At 30.6% G+C, this 5,770-nt stretch overlaps 1 protein-coding gene and 1 long non-coding RNA gene across 3 annotated transcripts in view; one reads left to right on the top strand and one right to left on the bottom strand.

Moving 5' to 3' along the window:
• Window positions 1-598: 598 nt before the first annotated feature.
• On the bottom strand, window positions 599-3,355 carry LOC111612698. 2 transcript variants are annotated; one of them, XR_002754655.1, is made up of 3 exons: window positions 3,229-3,355; window positions 1,037-2,782; window positions 599-963 (listed from the first exon to the last, which is right to left on the bottom strand). It is a non-coding gene; the product is annotated as an uncharacterized LOC111612698 (long non-coding RNA). The 2 variants fall into 2 exon arrangements; XR_002754656.1 differs by lacking the exon at window positions 3,229-3,355 and having other exon boundaries at window positions 1,037-1,904; window positions 1,984-2,918.
• LOC111612697 (ras-related protein Rab-7a) overlaps window positions 3,193-5,770 on the top strand; it is a 30,964-nt gene continuing 28,386 nt past the window's right edge. Inside the window, exon 1 of the mRNA XM_023353937.1 lies at window positions 3,193-3,323. The gene's annotated coding sequence lies outside the window, so the exon portion shown is untranslated. The remainder of the gene's footprint in view (window positions 3,324-5,770) is intronic.

Genomic DNA, 5,770 nt, shown 5'->3' with positions numbered 1-5,770 from the left:
TTGCGTGTCGCTTCGCGTTGAATTTTCGTCGATGTTAAGCCTAACGAAGACTATTGTATCGTTAAAAATTATTTCTTTTATTTTTACAAACAAAATAAATATATTGAAAAATATAAAAACAATAAAAAAATTATACTTCAGAAGTTGATTTAGTATCAAAAACGTAAAATATTTGAGTAGCCAAAGACATAGCCAAAGATTACAGCGCCACAGCACTGGCGAAAATTTAAATTTGTCGACAGGAATTCCTTCGGATAACCGACGTTTCGGATAACCGACCTTCCGATAAACGACGCTCTACTGTATGTACTGTACATCCACCACACATTTTATTTCACCAAGTAAGTTTTTTATTATTTTATTTATAATTTTAATCCTTATATCGTGGCTAGCGATTCGGAATGTAATTGTGATATTAAAAATGCATTTAGAGAAGTCTACGGTTTTTATTAGCTTATCGAACAAACGATACGAATGGCCCCGGAAGTCGGTTTCTTACAGAAACACAGCTTCCCTACTATCAAATGTCACGGCACGCCACTGACCTAATCACTTTGCAATGTAAGAATTTAAAAATATTAATTTAATTAAAATTGAAAACACTGTATAAGTAACAGATATATAAAATATGATGCGTAAATATTAATTAATTAAAGCTATTACATATAAAATTATACGCCTATATCTGTCGTGATTTAAGACTCACTTTACACTTAACATAGTTAACAAACAGTCCGTTTCGGCTTCACGTTTCGCACAGCTTCACTTGGTTCAGTCTTCACGGCGACAAGTTGGTATTTGCAAATCGAAGAATATCTCATTTACCTGATATTTAATAGCAATTTTTTCAATGTCGATCACCAAAAGATTATTTAATCTTTCTTAGGTTATTGTGAACTTTATTCTTCTCATTACTAATTTCAATTTTGTGTTTGTGTGATTCAAAAACAACTTTCGGCATGTCTAAAAACAGAAAAACAAAGAAATTGCGATAGGAGAATAATGTGTAAAAAAAATAAAACGAAAGAGTTATTACAATCGGAGGTTTCGGAAAATATTCACTTGAATGATAAATGGTCACGTCGTCCTCTTCCTGGTAAAGTTGGGGAAAGATATTCTTCTCCCTCCCAAATGTTCCTACAAAATACAAAAACAGTGAGAAAGTGAGAAGGTTATAATACAATATGTCATGGCCCTGCATCCTCGTTAATTAATGACAATAACCTGTACAAGATCTTCCTCAAGTACTCATGGGCGTAGCCAGAGTTTTGTTATGGGGGGGCCTAGTGGAGGCCGACCTGACACAAAATTGAATTATTTCAAATTATTGTTCATTATTGGGCACCGAGCAAGCCGTTCACTTTTTTTTAGTATTCAAAACTTTTATTTTAGCTTTAGGTGTTTACAAATCGACTCAACACTTTTTCGGCTGTGATTTCCTGGAGGGGCACCAGGTTCTCTGGGAGGGGCCGTGCCCACCCAGGCTCCCCCCTCGCTACGCCCATGCAAGTACTGTATATAAACAAGATCGTGCTTGCCAGGTATTGTATCCGCTGTGGCCCTCTCTCCAGTGAGGTCGCCAGCCCAAGGTGGAACCAGTGACAGACTGTTAGTCGTCATTGGTCTCTTCCAACGTATCAATGATATACATATCATCGCCAAGCAAGCATCATCTGTAGGTTAATTGGGGTAAGTCGTCGCTAGCTGCCTCTTGCTCGACGGTCTCTACCGACACCGAACTAATCGATTGTGAAGAGACACGGTCGAGTCCCCGGTCCTCCAACGTCTCTTCGGGTGCGGTAAGAGTCCGAGCGCCGCCAGAGCCATCAGAGGAAACCCCTCCCTCCGGCGCCACCGTCTTCCTTCGTCAGAACCTCCTCCTGATCCACTCCAATATCTTCATTCTGTAAAAAAGAAAATTTGCAATTAGTCGAGTGAAAACAGAAGCTTAAATTACGTCGACGAGAAAAACAAAATGCTCACCGCAGTTCCCTAATTAAATCTAAAACATTCGAATCGACCATCGAACGATGGGCCGAGATGTCTTCTGGCAACGATTCGTTTGAGAATATTAAATAAATTCGTACGTCTAGGGTCAATATGGACTAAGACTTACCTGAAAAATCTTTTGTCGTCTTTCGAAAACTCCGGAACAGCAAAAACAGCACACAATTAAGAGCGAGAGAAAAGCAAGTCCGACGCCAACGAGAAACAGAAACTCGCTGCGAATCGTCATGTGTGACAAATTTCGAACAAACGTTAAAAGACGCGTCGACAATGTTCGAATTTCGTAAAAATTAGAACAAAAAAAAAATCAATCTTATTAATTTTTTTTATTTAATAAAATCATAATTTTTTTAAATTTTGCTTCAATCATTTTTTTGTGTTCGGAATTTGATAAATAAATTATCTTTGGCATTTACATCGGGCAGAATGTCCACAGTGGAGAAGTAAAAGACGATCTTCTTAAATTCTACTTTCTGAGGCTTGTCGATCTCCGAAAATTACACGAAATTCGTTTGAATAAGTCGATAAAAAACTTTTATGTACTAGGATTTTTTTAACTTTTTTCACCCCACCTGGGCATTAACAGGGCCTCTTTTTTTAGCAGGCCCATTATGAGTTCGGTCAGGCCCACAATGGGGCGGCCGGTGGTGAGGGAAGGGCCCGACATATCCCGAAAAAATTCCTGGAGTTTTTTTTGACCCGTTTGGATTCGATCCCGGGTCTCCTAGAGCGGTGGGCTGCTACCGTGACCACTCGGCCATCCGGCCGGCAAAACCTAGGGTCAAAAAAAAAATCCTAACTTGGCAACGTTAACTGTCTTCTTGTTACATCTATTATGTTCAATTTAATACTTTAAGGCAATCTTTCACAAATAAATATCTATTACAGAATATAAATATAAATATAATAATAATAATNAATATAAATATAAATAGAATAATAATAATAATAATAATCAATTTTATTTTATAATAATACTATAATTTCCACCAATCAAAATTACCCTGATTATCGGCTTTTAAAAATCCTAATTTCCGAATTACAATATATAAAACACAAATATTTTAACATTTATTATTATTTTTCCTAATAAATGCATTAAAAATAAATTCAAATTATAATTTAAAATTGCAAAATAATTTTAATTAATCTTAAAAAAATATGTGAACTCATCATCAGCTGATTGATAAAAATTTATATAGTCGCTGCGCTATTACGTACGAATGTCGTCACGTCCTCGTGATCTTGTCCGCCATTTTGTCTGGAGCTATCTGGATAGAAGTCTTTCCATTTACATCTGTAAATTAGAAATATACGTAAGTATTTTAAAATACTTATTCATTGTTAAATAATCGATTGGATACTTAATAATTAATAATTCTCAAACGAATAATACTTTTCCAATAGCTTTTTTTATAATAGAAATTGAAACGTAAGTGCTGCGTAGTTGAAGAATTCGTAATAATAAATTGTGTATGGTTTTAAATAGTGGAAATGTTTCAGTACAAACGCTCTTTTAATTACTTATTTTCTATTTGTAATTAGAAATATTGGTTACATTTTATTGTTTACAGGTGACAATCTGTCCTATGATCAAAGGGGCGTATATTCCTTTTGAAAATGACAATTTCGACTTCTTTCTTTAACTATGACGTATTAAAAATGTATTATTTTTTTTATGTTAATTACTTTCTGTAGTGCAATTATTTAAAATTATATTATGTATTGTTATACAGTTTTTATAATATATTTCACTTAAATAGATTAATATTTGTTGAAAATTTAATAATTGTTTTTTAATTGCTATATTAAAAGAGAGATAATAGTTTTATTATTTATATAAATTGAAGGTTTTATTTTCACCTTTAACAGTTTTTTTGAAGTTTGATTAACTTCAATAAAAAATATGTAACTTAAACTAGTTAATAAAATGTTGCTGGTAGCTTTTAATTCACAGTTTATACTGTTTAAACACGAGCATTTTTTAAAATAAACGAGGTTGCTTCAATTAGTGTCGATTACTGAAATGACTATAGACTTAAGACATGTCTCTATCCTAGTTTAAGCTATAGCTTTTTGCTACAGTAACTTTAACAATAGATAATTACCTTCTCAAAGACAATGATTAGGAAACAAAGACTGTGGTCTAAATGTGGTTTAAACCTTGCTTGGATCACAGTGTTGGTTATAACTAATAATTGGTAATAACAGAAGAACTGGTAAAATTTTATTAACCAGTAGTTGTATATTAAATTTGTATAAAAAGAATGTGTGAAGACTAATATGTACTAAGTATTGTTCAACTTAAATTTCACTTAGTTTTCTTATATTAACAAATTAGAATATGTACTGTTATTCTTTCCATGTATTACTGTGTTACTTTGAATTAACTTTTGCCAATTTTTAAATATTTTTTTAAGAAAAAGAATTGGACGATGATTATGAGTAAATATAGTTTATGGAAATTCAATAAAGAATAAAACATTCATGTAAAATAACCAGGAAATGCTATTAAATTTCAATATACAAATTTAAGAAAATTTGGATGAAATGTGCATTTTAAACTGTTATTTTTCTATTAATTGTTATGATTAGTTCTTTCAAGTCAATAAAAATTTTAACTTTTTTCTGTTGAAATCGTAGTGATTTGCATTCCAAAATATTTAATTTTCTCCTATTGTTTTTTATTCTTTATATTAACACGAATAATTATTTGAAAATTACTATTTTCAAATAATTATTCCATTTCAAATGAATGAAAATTTTCAAATGAAGTTATATGTTATTCACATAAGCATTAATGTAATTATTATTATTTTGTAATAGAAATTTTTATTTATTACATTTCATAATAATCTTATTTGAAATTAGGTTAATAAGTTTAATGTAAGTCTATTATAATGTAGTATTTCTAATTAAAAGGTATTAATTTTATCTCAATTAACTGTAAGATGATATTGCACACAGCATAAATTTAGCAAAATACTTTTATTAAGAACTAGCTACTTAATAATTTTACTATAGGATCAAAATTTAAATTTGATTTTATTGGAAAATTACTTTATTAAAGCCCACAATTATGAAGTATTTAAATTGCAAGAAATACTACAATGACAGAATTTGCTGTGTTTAATTTAAATTCCTATATTGTTTATTTAGATACTGAACAAAGATAGTATATTTTCTCTAGATGTTTGTTTCTTACATGATTTTGTTCCAGATATATATGAATAATGTATTAAATCCACTTCTATTTGTTATGTAATTAGTCATAATTATTATATACTTACCCAAAAGATTATCAACATTTAGATTATTGGACCATATCTATTCTCTATTGTATTGACTGTTATGACATGTTGCAATTTTTGTCCCTTAAACACCTTGAATTTAGTGTCTTAATTTTTAATGTAATCATATACATATGGATTCTACTTCATAAGACAGAATTTATGTATTGAGCTAAAAACAATGTTAATTCTAATATTTTTAAATGATTCAATTTTAAGCTAATATTGGGGACTAATAATACTAGTGGTTGAAATATATTTGACGTTAATAGACAAAATAAGATGTGATATGTAGCTAAGTGGCAAAGGAAATGAATATTATTAATTAGTAAAAGAAAAGAATTCCCTTCATAAATCAGTTTGTTGACCAATATTGAGAATTTTCTGCATTTCAAGTGTATTTTTTGACTATTGGGTTTTTTAGCTTTTTATTTAGTTTTTATTAAATTTGTTGTTTATTTTTTCAATGGTTG

Source organism: Centruroides sculpturatus, unplaced genomic scaffold (assembly GCF_000671375.1).
Source record: "Centruroides sculpturatus isolate CEXI.00-Female unplaced genomic scaffold, Cexi_2.0 scaffold1474, whole genome shotgun sequence".
Taxonomy (NCBI): domain Eukaryota; kingdom Metazoa; phylum Arthropoda; class Arachnida; order Scorpiones; family Buthidae; genus Centruroides; species Centruroides sculpturatus.
Note: the sequence above shows the minus strand (reverse complement) of the source record. Positions and strands in the feature narration are given on the sequence as shown.